Raw genomic sequence first — 13,785 nt, 5'->3', positions numbered from 1 at the left:
CGATCAAGTCCTTCACTAAGGGTAGGGGGTATTTATTTACAGTACTGATTGCATTTAGGCCCCTGTAGTCAATGCAGAGCCTCAGCGTTTGGTCCTTTTTCCGCCTGAACAACACAGGCGCCCCTAGAGGGGAATTTGAAGGCTCTATGAAACCCCTCGCTAGGTTTTTATCAATGTATTTTCTCAGTTCCTCCTTTTCCCTAGCTGACATCGGGTATATTTTTGCCTTGGGAAGCTCTGCTCCTGGGACTAGCTCTATTTTCACTTCAACTCTCCGCTTCGGTGGGAAATTGTCTGCTTCCTTCTCATCAAACACGTCCACAAAATCCCGATACTCTGGGGGTAATTTATCTGCCAGTTCTGCTATTCTGATAGAGTCTTCCTCCCCCCTTTTCCCTGGCTCCCTCTCAACTTCCTGGCTCCCTTCTTCCAAATTCATCCTGAAGATCATGCTCTTATCCTCCCAGTTGATTTGCGGGTTGGCCTGCCCCAGCCACGGCATGCCTAGTATAACATTATAGCTGGCTATTTGTGATATCACAAATGACACCTTTCCTTCCCAACTCCCTATCTTACACTTTACATCTTCGGCACTGTACTTAGCTAACGATCCCGATGCTGTGGATCCGTCCAACTGCGAAAAAGCTATTGGGGATTCTAGGTTCGTTCTTTCGCATCCCAATCCCTCGGCTAATTCAGGGGAGATGATGTTCCTGGAACATCCACAATCCACAAATGCTTTGCAGGTTGCTTGTTTGCTGCCATTTTCAAGCTGAATGGGGACCACTATCATAGCTTTGTCCTGACTTACCAACCCCCCCGAGTGGTGCCTCATCGGTGGTTCTTCCTCGGCGCGTTTTCCTGCCACGGCTCTTGGTTTGGGCTGGCCTCCGCCTTCCCCTTTTCTCTGCCAGCACTCGGCAGCCCTGTGGCCCAACCGGCCGCACACGAAGCAGCCACTCCTGCTGGCGCTCACGTTCCCTGTCGGCTCCGTTCTCCTCCCGGCTGGGGTTGATCCCTCCTTCCGGCTCCCCTCTTTCATCTGCGGCCGCTGCTGTAGCCCTCCTCGGTGCCTCCTCGCCTGGGCCAGCGATGTCTCGACGCGCCCCGCCAGCTGAATCCATCCGCGCAGTGTGTCAGGCTCATCACGATGCACCGCCCAGGAGAGGATCTCCCGCCTGAGACCCTCTTTGAAGAGTTCTATCTTTGTTACTGCAGACCATTCCGGCACCTTTTCGGCGAGGCATTGGAACTCCTCCGCATACTCAGATACCGACCTCTGCCCCTGGGAGACGGTCTTCAACTTCTCCCTCGCCCGGATCTGCTCCAGTGGATCTCGGAAACGGGTCTCCAGGGCCCCCATAAAGCGTCGGAGTGACCCCAGACATGGGTCGTGCCGCGCGTGCAGCTGAACGTACCAGCTGGCCGCTCCCCTCTTCAACACTGCACCAATGGCCCGTATCCGGCTGGATTCCGTTCTAAAAGTGTGAGCATTGTCCTCCATATAGCCCCTCACCGTGGTCAGGAAAAAATCCAGTTCAGAGGACTCTCCCCCAAACTCGATCCTTAGTTCCTCTCGTCTCGGTAGGGGTCCCTGTGGTGGCAATCCCCAATTCTCCGCCCGTCGCAAGCCCCCTTGCGGACCAGTGGGCCCCGCTGCTGCTTCTCTTGGCCCTGTGCCACGCCCGGCATTCGCCAGGGGCACCAGGGTCTCAGCTGGGAGCGTAGCTGGGATTCTCGGAGGTTTTTCCCCTTCGTCGTCACTCTCCTCCACCCGCGTCAGGCTTGTTTGGGTCTTGGGCCGGGCGCCGGGCTCCTTTCGCATTTCCCTTCCCTTCGGTGCTGGGAGGTCTGCAAAGCCCTGGCTGCTTCCCACGCTCACGTCCCACATTGAGCCAGCCCGAAGTTCCCTTCCTCTCTCTGGCTCCGCCAAAAACGCCAGGCGCTCCATCGCCCTCGACATCACTGCCAGGGTGGTCTCCATCGCCGACATCCTCTCCTCCAGAAACACCATCCTTTGTGGGCCTGGGGAAGGTGAACCTTCCTCTCCTCCGGTGCTGTCTCCCCGCACCACTCCACGCCTCTGGGTTACCCCATTTGGCTGGGCATAAGCGGTGGATGACGCCAGGGCCGCCAGCTGGTGGAACTCAGCGTCCGGCTCGGGAGTGGCCCTTTCCGACCTTCCTCCTCCTGCGCCCAAGAGCTCTTCATCCTCCACTTGCATGTTACACCTCACCGCTACAGCGGGATGGTGTCCGTATTCTTGGCTTAGTGTCAGCTCACCACAGCCGCTCCTGAATGAACACACGAGACTCTCTGTGATATCACCAGAAACTTTTACTGTAGGAAACATGAACATCAAAAAAGCCAAGAATGGGAGGCTCCGGCCAACCATCCTTTATATACCCTCCCCCTCATTTGAAAAGTCTCTTCCCGCTCAGCAAAACCCCGCGCAAATTCCCCGCCAAGTCCAGCAGCCGTTTCTTCTCCGAGTCCTGAGCCGCAGGTGTCTTATCAATGTTAGTGACCCTGAAACTCAGAGCCACATCCAGGCTCTAGTAGCAGGGTTCTGACATTATAATACAGTAAAACTTTTTTTATAAAACAGTAAAACTGGGATACATTAAGATTGTCTTTCTTTGCTCTATATCATTGTATTTCAATATTAATATCAAGCCAATACAGAGTTTATGATATAGTATGAGTTTAGGCAACAGCTATGCCTCTTTTTAACAGTACTTCTCAACTAGTCAGAAGCGACACTTACCTTTATCTATCAGTCCCCATAGGTACTGGTTAACTGAGCATCACAGTTTACATTAATTTTATGTTTAGACTCTGGTCCCACCTTCAAGTTGTCGCGTTATGTCCATATTCATGTTAGTTCGCACTCCAAAAAACACCTAAACAAACCCCGCTTCCAAAATACTTTTGATCCCAAATACTTTTGAAAGCTCTTAGGCATGGGATATTTAACCTGTTTTTGGATCCCAACGTTCTCAGTAAAGCTCCCCTTTAGCGAAGTCTGAGAGGATGCGGGTGACTGGAGCCTCTCTGATGAAGAGATTTGCTGTTGTGTCAAAAGAGACATACAAGGAGATGTCCCACTGCTTCTGTGACATAAAGAAAGGAAAAGCGGCAACAACAACAACAAAAAGCCTACAGCACCCGGTATTCCCAGGCGGTCTCCCATCCAAGTACTAACCAGGCCCGACCCTGCTTAGCTTCCGAGATCAGACGAGATCGGGCGTGTTCAGGGTGGTATGGCCGTAGGCAGACGTTTGGCTTCCCTTTCCCCTCTTCGAGCCCAGCCTGCTCCCACATTCCCGTGCACAGCAGCGCCACCTAGTGGCCGCTAACACCAAGACCCGCCTCCACGCTCTCACACACAAAGCAAGGGAGGGAGCGAGGGAGGGAGGGGAGACTCCATCCGCAGGAGACACAGCCCAACAGGCCGCTCGACCTCTCTGGCTCCAAACCCCCTTTCGCCCTGCCACCCGTTCCCGCCTCCCACTCTTTCCCAACAACCGGGCCTTTCAGACTCAGCCCTCAGCTACTGCTGCCCATTGAAACTCCACCTCTCCCCGTCTGCTTGCGCATGCGCGGAAGAACAGGGGAGCCCCGGCTGGACATCCTGCTTGGCTTAGAAGCCTCCAACCCTTCCTTCTCTCCTCCCAGAGGCTTGCTTGGGAGATCGGACCAGAGCGGGGGCCAGGCTGGTGTGGCCGTGGGGGCCGAGGTTTCCCCTCTCCTTCCCTAGGCAGTCCCGCAAGGCCCCTCCGCCCCCTTTAGTGCCGGGATGCCTGCCCTGCCTCTTCTACGTGGCCTTATGGGGTACTCGCTCTGAATTCAGTCCCGAACCCATGGAGATAGCTTGCAAACAAAGAGCCAAACTCGGAACATAAGAAAAGATTGAAGCCACGAGACTCCAACCGCTGGCTCCAAAGTTTCCTGCTCCAAATTATTTCAAACGTTGCCTATCAAATCACCTTCCAGATCGGTGTATAAGGTGTATACGGAAAATAGACCAACGTTGTGTTTAGATTTGGATCTCATTGTGTCCATATACGAAAACTTAAAAATCCCAAATCCAGACCACGGTGGGTCCTGTATTCAACCTGTATTTGGATTCCTCTGTTCTCAGTAAATCTCTCTTTCATATAAGTGTGTGAGGATGGGGGTCGTTGCGTGTCCACAGCGCCTGTCTGGCACGGGGCATTCCGGTCCCTCCTGTGCGGTGGGGTACAAGCTTCCCACTCCGCCGCATGTTCCTGGGCTGCGGAACATTAATTGGAATGGCCACCAGGTGGTGACGTTGTGCGTGGGACTGACGGGGCTGCCTGGGATTGAAGAGAAGGAAAAGTAGATTGCTCTCTTCCTACGGCCATACCACCCTGAACACGCCCGATCTCGTCTGATCTCGGAAGCTAAGCAGGGTCGGGCCTGGTTAGTACTTGGATGGGAGACCGCCTGGGAATACCGGGTGCTGTAGGCTTTTTTTTTTTGCACCTCTTTTCCTCTTTTTACGTCTACTAGTCCAAAAGGAGTCACATTTTATTTCCAACGAGAACATCTAACTCATTAGGATGTTTCGTCCATCTCTCTCAGGGTATCCAAAAATTAAAAATTCAGAAGATTCAGCGTTCATCCTTTGACAAATATCAGTCACCAACGCGTCACAAAGCAACAATAATAAAATATTGGTGCAATATGTACAAAAGCACAGCTTTCTGTGAGTTCACCTACTGATGTCATTTCGTCATTCTTTCAGCTAGTTTGCCAGGATGCCTTTGTTTTTATCTCTCTTTTTCCTTGTATTCATGCACTCCATCTTGTCTGACTTGAGTTGCTAAGAAGGGCTGTTCCTGGTTAGTGTTTGGATGGATGCTGTGGGCCTTTTTGTCCCATTGAACATCTGGGTTCCTTTGGTCTTGGTTGCTAAGAGGGGTTGGGTCTGGTTAGTATTTGGGTGGGAGACTTTCTGGGATTACCATCTCTTCTAGGCTGTAGCTCTCTTTTAACATCACAGCTCTTCAATGTTTTTTTCACTACTATGAGTGGTTGTATTAGTGGAGCACAGGCAATTATATTGCAGAAGTATCCAATGGCAATCTGCATCCACTGCAGTGCTTACTCATGAAATCTAGCCTTAGCAAAGACTTGCAGCATCCCCCCTGTCAGAAACTGCCAAGGAACAATATAATCTGTGTGCAGTTTCTTGAAAGCATCATCCATGAGGCAGGAGCTATTGAAAAAAAATATAAAAGATCGTATCCCTGAATCTAGAGTAAGCACCCAGTTGCCTCTTTGTGAAACCCATTGGGTTGAGTGACATGATGCAGTTTTACATTTTGTTGAACTTTACAGTGTGGTGGTGAGAATACTTGAAGAACTAAAAGAGAATCCTCTATACAACAGTGAGACTTCTTCCCAACCTGGACATCTTCTTTTATCTGTTCTGAATGCTGAATTTGCAGTAATTATACACATCCTAAGAAAGCTTTTGTCATCATCCCTTCAGCTTAGCAAAACAATTCAAAGAGTACTGCCTTTTCCTCTCCTTTGCTTTAGTTCCCTCTGTTTAAGTTTTCCCAATAGTGTAGATACCTCCATTTGTATTATTTTTTGGGTGGAGCATAAAAAACCCTCTAGAGGCCAGCCTTACTTGGTTTAGTCCATTTGCCTGCTCAGAACTCTCTGACTAGACTCTTTTTCTGCAGTAAAGCTCTAGAGACTACAGGCCTGGTTTCTGTCTAGAAATCCTAGGCCTAGCAATCCAAAACAGGCATCCTTAGCACTAAACACTGCATTTAGCAGCATTGTTATACCACCAGTCCCAGAATCATAGAATCCTAGAATAATAGAGTTGGAAGAGACCTCATGGGCCATCCAGTCCAACCCCCTGCCAAGAAGCAGGAAATCGCATTCAAAGCACCCCCGACAGATGGCCATCCAGCCTCTGCTTAAAAGCCTCCAAAGAAGGCGCCTCCACCACAGTCCGGGGCAGAGAGTTCCACTGCCAAACAGCTCTCACAGTTAGGAAGTTCTTCCTGATGTTCAGGTGGAATCTCCTTTCCTGTTGAAAGCCATTGTTCCACATCCTAGTTTCCAGGGCAGCAGAAAACAAGCTTGCTCCCTCCTCCCTATGACTTCCCCTCACATATTTGTACATGGCTATCATGTCTCCTTTCAGCCTTCTCTTCTGCAGGCTAAACATGCTCAGCTCTTTAAGCCGCTCCTAATAGGGTTTGTTCTTTTCAGACCCTTGATCATTTTAGTTGCCTTCCTCTGGACACATTCCAGCTTGTCAACATCTCCCTTCAACTGCGGTGCCCAGAATTGGACACAGTATTCCAGGTGTGGTCTGACCAATGCAGAATAGAAGGGTAGCATGACTTCCCTGGATCTAGACACTATACTATTGATGCAGGCCAAAATCCCGTTGGCTTTTTTAGTTGCTGCATGACATTGTTGACTCATGTCTAACTTGTTGTCCACAAGAACTCCAAGGTCTTTTTCACATGTACTGCTATCAAGCCAGGCATCCCCCATTCTGTATCTTTTCATTTCATTTTTTCTGCCTGTGGAATATCTTGCATTTTTCCCTGCTGAACTTCATTTTGTTAGTTTCAGCCCATATCTCTAGTTTGTTAAGATCGTTTTGAATTCTGCTTCTGTGTTCTGGAGTGTTAGCTAGCTATCCATCCCAGTTTGGTGTCGTCTGCAAACTTTGTTGATTGTGCCTTCTAACCCTTCATCTAAGTCGTTAATAAAGATGTTGAACAGAACCAGGTCCAGGACGGAACCCTGCGGCACTCCACTCGTGGATGAAGAAGACGCATTGGTGAGCACCCTTTGGGTTCGTTGGCTTAGCCAATTACAGATCTACCTAACTGTAATTTTGTCTAGCCCACATTTTACTAGTTTGTTTGTCAGGAGGTCGTGGGGGACTTTGTTGAAGTCCTTAACGAAATCCAGGTACGCTACATCCACGGCGTTCCCTGTAACTCTATCGAAAAAAGAGATCAGATTAGTCTGGTATGACTTGTTTTTGGTAAATCCGTGTTGACTATTAGCGATGACCTCATTTGTTTCTAAGTGTTCACAGATCACTTCCTTAACGATCCAGAGACAATGGAAGCCTTTGACCAGTTTAGGTTTCACAAAGAAAGAAGATTAAGACAGCCCCTTGGGCTTCAGCTTGTGAGCTATTGCTTTACACCAGAGACAGAGGACTTTCGCCAGAGAGATGACTGCAATCAGCAAAATTTCCTTGTGTAATGTATTGTGTTGAGATATCTTTCAATAGCCCTGGGTGGTGTTAACCCTTTATTAACCTTGTTTTCTTCTTTATAAGAACAAAGTAAACAGGAAGTCGGCTTTGCTATCTGAAACAACACAGTGACGTATCTGTCTCAAGTATCCATTGGCTCTTGATGTCGCACCTCAGTGTTGGTTCACCTTGCTCCACCACAGCAGGCTTAAGTCTTTTCAGTTTATTGAAGAAAGATAGCAAAACTTATTAAAAAGCAGAAAAATAAGTAAAAACCAATTGCAAGGGCAATCCTTAAACACAGTTCAATAATTTTGTAGATATTAGTCCAAAATCCAAAAATAGCACAGTAAATCTAAGGTAGCATGAATACATGAGCTTCAAAAGTAATCCAAACACAGATTTGAGGCTTGAACAAGGCAAGAATTGATTCTCCAAAAGCGAGGTTGCTCTGACTAAAATCTCTCCCCAGAAACATCTACTTTAAAACCTCTCTGCAACTGAAAAACATATTCCTTTGAGCTCTAGCGCCCCCACGCTTGCCTCCGATTCTCACGGAGTGTTTGAGTCCTGATTTTAATTTCAACCTGGAATCCCTATCTAACACAAACCCATCTTCTTCGTTCCCATCTGCATTCTGTTGACAATTCTCAGATTCAAGTGAAAGGTTGATATCGAGCTAGATTTCAGTTAGGGATGTCCTTTTAAGGAGAAATCCTTGCTCCTTTCTTGCCCCGCAGGTCCGAAGATCCTGGCAAGGGGGGCAGCCGCTATAAATCAAGGTTTAGCCAGAAAATCTCACCGTCCAGACGACAAGAAAGAAGACCGATTTGTTTTATTCAGTTTCAGCTGAAAAGGATGACATCTGCAATCGCTCGTCAAGAAGTCATAACATACATTTACAGATCAACCACTTTTATAACAAAAAATATGGGAGCCACGGATTGAATTCCGCGCTACTCCTTTCCCCGCCTTCCTATGCGCTGACTGGTCCTTAAAATGGCGGCTGGAACCCTCGGCCAATCAAAGGGCTCCCTACGCCTCGGGGTCCCCCACCAATCAGGGATGAGGAGGTGGGCTTATCTAGGAACAATTGACTTACCGGGGATTAACGAGGGATTATGATTGAGTCATTGAGTAAATGTCCAGAAGGGGTTTCTAGACTGCTTCTTGGGGTGTAAATATACATTTTGTCTGGCAGGCTCTGCAGACCGTGGTGAGTCAGATGGGCTGCATTTGTTTTTGAAAAGTGTCCTGTCCATGTTGACAGCCGAGGTGATCGTGCCTTGATTGTCCCTGTTAAGTGGTCCCGGAATCCGGACAGCAAAAGACGGCCCTGCTCCGATGTCTTAATGGAAAAAAAACCCTAATCTATTGTCCATGCAAGGGGAATCTGACAGTTTCCTGGTGTGAGGAATTATCTTCCTCTGGGGTGTTGCAACTTGTCCATTTAATTCCTAGGTCAGGTCTCGGCCATTCTTTAATATAAGACATTTTTCACAAGAATAAAGAAAAGGAACATGTAGGGTACATAATTCATACATAGGAACAATATTTTCCCTTCGTTTCCCAAGCCTTTTATGGTGTGGAATTCATGAAATAAAATAAAAGTCCACAGGAGTCGAATCTGTGGCTCTCTGGGTGAAGCAACCCCGCCGGGTCAAAAGGTCAGTGGGAGGGGGCACTCCAGGGATGAGGGTAGTTCATGGATGGGGGAAGGGGCTCTGGGTGGCCCCCGCATGCAGTCCGAACTTCAGCAAGTCTGCCCTTGCAGAGAAAACTGCGCCGTAATGCAAGGGAACTCCGTTTTGATATTTTTTGACAGATTGACAATCAGCTGATCTGCCTCCGAAAACCGTATCAATTTGCGAGCGGGTGGTTTCCATTTGGTGGTGAGGAGTTTTTAGAAAAGAATATGAAAGATGAACATGCTAGGATTCAAAACAAAGGAGATATGGCCAGAAATAGAAGCTGGGGGTAGCCCATTGTTCCATGACTCGCCCGGCGAGGGGAGGAAAGGAAGGGAGGGCAGAGCCGCGAGAGGGAATTCATGCTCTCATGCAATAGGGGTACAAAATAGCTCTTATTTGAGAGGGTTACAAAGTCCAGGGTTTTAGAAAGGCACAGAGAAGAAGCAAAAGATACATTTTTTAAGTGGTTGCTGGGGCATGTTTACAGTCGAATTGGTCTCAGCGTGACTCTTCCTGATCTGCGGAACTCATCGCTGCAGGTCAGATTAGACTAAACGCAGATAGTCGCCCGAGTCCGACCACAAGGTCATCCTTATCACAAACCATGGCAGCATCTCTGCTAGACTCAGAGGCATCCACAGACTTCTGTTTTTCTAAGCTATCAACACTTTCTGAATCCACTTGCACTTCAGAAACATCAACATTCCCAGGGACAGACTGCTGTTCAAACTGTATTTCAGAAAGGTCCACATTCCCAGGGACAAACGGCTGTTCCCCAAATCCCCTTTCTTCATCATCAGGCTGAACCACAACACGTGATCACTATCAACCCTCTGAGTTAATCTTATCACCTGAGCTCTGCAAGTGCAGCATTTTTAATGATGAAACAGATTGAAGATCAGGGCATTCGTAGGGATCCCAAGATGCTTGTTTATAAAGCTACTAGCTGTGCCCGGCCACGCGTTGCTGTGGTGAAGTATGGTGGTATGGGAAATAAAGTATTGAGGAATTGGTGGTAGTTAAGGTCAAGGGTAAAGGTTTTCCCCAGACATTAAGTCCAGTCGTGTCTTACTCTGGAGGTTGGTGCTCATCTCCATTTCTAAGCCGAAGAGCCGGCGTTGTCCGTAGACTCCTCCAAGGTCATGTGGGATGACTACATGGAGCGGCGTTACCTTCCCGCCAAAGCAGTACCTATTGATGCACTTACATTTGCATGTTTTTGAACTTCTGGGTTGGCAGAAGCTGGGGCTAACAGTGGGGGCTCTCTCCGCTCCCCCAATTCAAACCTGTGGCCTTTCGGTCCAGAAGTTCAGCAGCTCAGCGCTTTAACACACTGCGCCATCAGGGGATATTATTTCCTAAAGGTTGTGAATGTACAATATTTCTGATTGGTTTTTTTTTGTTTGTTGGAGGCAAGTATGAATGCTGCAATTAGGAAAAATGATTAGGATGTAATGGCCTTGCAGCTTTAAAGCCTGGCTGTTTCCTCCCTGAGTTAATTTTTTGTTGGGAGGTGTTAGCTGGCCCTGATTGTTTCCTGTCTGGAATTCCCTTGTTTTCAGAGTGGTGTTGTTTGCGATATTTTATGTGCTTCTACTGTCTGTGGCCCTGAGAAAACAGAGGATTTTCCAGACTTTGATGGTGGGAATACTTTGTTGGGAGGTGTTAGCTGGCCCTGATTGTTAGCTGGCCCTGATCCTGTGTGGAATTCCCCTGTTTATTTACTGTCCTGGTTTTAGAGATTATATTGTTCTGCATTATTCTATCCCAGTAATTATTTCATATTAAAGAAGAATCTCACTTATCCAACATTCGCTTATACAATGTTCTGGATTATCCAACGCAGTCTGCCTTTTCATAATCAATGTTTTTGTAGTCAGTGTTTTAAATTCATTGTGATATTTTAGTGGTAAATTTGTAAATACAGTACAGTAGAGTCTCACTTATCCAACATAAACGGGCCGGCAGAACGTTGGATAAGCGAATATGTTGGATAATGAGGAATTAAGGATAACCCTATTAAACATCAAATTAAGTTATGATTTTACAAATTAAGCACCAAAACATCATGTTAGACAACAAATTTGTCAGAAAAAGTAGTTTAGTACACAGTAATGCTATATAGTAATTACTGTATTTATGAATTTAGCACCAAAATATCACGATATATTGAAAGCATTGACTACAAAAATGCGTTGGATAATCCAGAATGTTGGATAAGCGAGTGTTGGATAAGTGAGACTCTACTGTAAATACTACATAGCAGTACTGTGCATAGAACTACTTTTTCTGTCAAATTTGTTGTATAATATGATGTTTTGGTGCTTAATTTGTATAACGATTACCTAATTTGATGTTTAATTGGCTTTTCCTGAATCCCTTCTTATTATCCAACATATTCACTTATCCTGCCGGCCTGTTTACATTGGATAAGTGAAGCTCTACTGTATATTTCTAATCTTATATTATCTGCTCAGAACTGGATTATATGAGGCTCTTTCTTCACAGCTGTATAAAATGCACACTGAAGTGGATTATATGGTAGTGTGGAGTCAAGATAATCCAGTGCAAAGCAGATAATATGTAAAAACTGCATCATGTCACTCAACCCAATGGGTTTCACAAAGAGGCAACTGGGTGCTTACTCTAGATTCAGGGATACGATCTTTTATATTTTTTTTCAATAGCTCCTGCCTCATGGATGATGCTTTCAAGAAACTGCACACAGATTATACTGTTCCTTGGCAGTTTCTGACAGGGGGGATGCTGCAAGTCTTTGCTAAGGCTAGATTTCATGAGTAAGCACTGCAGTGGATGCAGATTGCCATTGGATACTTCTGCAATATAATTGCCTGTGCTCCACTAATACAACCACTCATAGTAGTGAAAAAAACATTGAAGAGCTGTGATGTTAAAAGAGAGCTACAGCCTAGAAGAGATGGTAATCCCAGAAAGTCTCCCACCCAAATACTAACCAGACCCAACCCCTCTTAGCAACCAAGACCAAAGGAACCCAGATGTTCAATGGGACAAAAAGGCCCACAGCATCCATCCAAACACTAACCAGGAACAGCCCTTCTTAGCAACTCAAGTCAGACAAGATGGAGTGCATGAATACAAGGAAAAAGAGAGATAAAAACAAAGGCATCCTGGCAAACTAGCTGAAAGAATGACGAAATGACATCAGTAGGTGAACTCACAGAAAGCTGTGCTTTTGTACATATTGCACCAATATTTTATTATTGTTGCTTTGTGACGCGTTGGTGACTGATATTTGTCAAAGGATGAACGCTGAATCTTCTGAATTTTTAATTTTTGGATACCCTGAGAGAGATGGACGAAACATCCTAATGAGTTAGATGTTCTCGTTGGAAATAAAATGTGACTCCTTTTGGACTAGTAGACGTAAAAAGAGGAAAAGAGGTGCAAAAAAAAAAAGCCTACAGCACCCGGTATTCCCAGGCGGTCTCCCATCCAAGTACTAACCAGGCCCGACCCTGCTTAGCTTCCGAGATCAGACGAGATCGGGCGTGTTCAGGGTGGTATGGCCGTAGGAAGAGAGCAATCTACTTTTCCTTCTCTTCAATCCCAGGCAGCCCCGTCAGTCCCACGCACAACGTCACCACCTGGTGGCCATTCCAATTAATGTTCCGCAGCCCAGGAACATGCGGCGGAGTGGGAAGCTTGTACCCCACCGCACAGGAGGGACCGGAATGCCCCGTGCCAGACAGGCGCTGTGGACACGCAACGACCCCCATCCTCACACACTTATATGAAAGAGAGATTTACTGAGAACAGAGGAATCCAAATACAGGTTGAATACAGGACCCACCGTGGTCTGGATTTGGGATTTTTAAGTTTTCGTATATGGACACAATGAGATCCAAATCTAAACACAACGTTGGTCTATTTTCCGTATACACCTTATACACCGATCTGGAAGGTGATTTGATAGGCAACGTTTGAAATAATTTGGAGCAGGAAACTTTGGAGCCAGCGGTTGGAGTCTCGTGGCTTCAATCTTTTCTTATGTTCCGAGTTTGGCTCTTTGTTTGCAAGCTATCTCCATGGGTTCGGGACTGAATTCAGAGCGAGTACCCCATAAGGCCACGTAGAAGAGGCAGGGCAGGCATCCCGGCACTAAAGGGGGCGGAGGGGCCTTGCGGGACTGCCTAGGGAAGGAGAGGGGAAACCTCGGCCCCCACGGCCACACCAGCCTGGCCCCCGCTCTGGTCCGATCTCCCAAGCAAGCCTCTGGGAGGAGAGAAGGAAGGGTTGGAGGCTTCTAAGCCAAGCAGGATGTCCAGCCGGGGCTCCCCTGTTCTTCCGCGCATGCGCAAGCAGACGGGGAGAGGTGGAGTTTCAATGGGCAGCAGTAGCTGAGGGCTGAGTCTGAAAGGCCCGGTTGTTGGGAAAGAGTGGGAGGCGGGAACGGGTGGCAGGGCGAAAGGGGGTTTGGAGCCAGAGAGGTCGAGCGGCCTGTTGGGCTGTGTCTCCTGCGGATGGAGTCTCCCCTCCCTCCCTCGCTCCCTCCCTTGCTTTGTGTGTGAGAGCGTGGAGGCGGGTCTTGGTGTTAGCGGCCACTAGGTGGCGCTGCTGTGCACGGGAATGTGGGAGCAGGCTGGGCTCGAAGAGGGGAAAGGGAAGCCAAACGTCTGCCTACGGCCATACCACCCTGAACACGCCCGATCTCGTCTGATCTCGGAAGCTAAGCAGGGTCGGGCCTGGTTAGTACTTGGATGGGAGACCGCCTGGGAATACCGGGTGCTGTAGGCTTTTTGTTGTTGTTGTTGCCGCTTTTCCTTTCTTTATGTCACAGAA

The 13,785-nt window shown here is 47.6% G+C and overlaps 4 non-coding genes across 4 annotated transcripts; 2 read left to right on the top strand and 2 right to left on the bottom strand.

The window, feature by feature from the left end:
* Window positions 1-3,156: 3,156 nt before the first annotated feature.
* LOC134292796 (5S ribosomal RNA) lies at window positions 3,157-3,275 on the bottom strand. The gene has a single exon (XR_009999940.1). It is a non-coding gene; the product is annotated as a 5S ribosomal RNA (ribosomal RNA).
* A 1,101-nt stretch (window positions 3,276-4,376) lies between these two features.
* LOC134292799 (5S ribosomal RNA) lies at window positions 4,377-4,495 on the top strand. The gene has a single exon (XR_009999943.1). It is a non-coding gene; the product is annotated as a 5S ribosomal RNA (ribosomal RNA).
* Window positions 4,496-12,401: 7,906 nt separating this feature from the next.
* On the bottom strand, window positions 12,402-12,520 carry LOC134292798 (5S ribosomal RNA). Its single transcript, XR_009999942.1, has one exon. It is a non-coding gene; the product is annotated as a 5S ribosomal RNA (ribosomal RNA).
* Window positions 12,521-13,621: 1,101 nt separating this feature from the next.
* On the top strand, window positions 13,622-13,740 carry LOC134292768 (5S ribosomal RNA). Its single transcript, XR_009999929.1, has one exon. It is a non-coding gene; the product is annotated as a 5S ribosomal RNA (ribosomal RNA).
* The last annotated feature ends 45 nt before the right edge of the window (window positions 13,741-13,785 follow it).

The sequence above is a fragment of the Anolis carolinensis genome, chromosome 6 (assembly GCF_035594765.1).
Source record: "Anolis carolinensis isolate JA03-04 chromosome 6, rAnoCar3.1.pri, whole genome shotgun sequence".
In the NCBI taxonomy this organism is placed as follows: Eukaryota; Metazoa; Chordata; class Lepidosauria; order Squamata; family Dactyloidae; genus Anolis; species Anolis carolinensis.
This window is presented reverse-complemented; position numbering and strand designations above follow the sequence as displayed.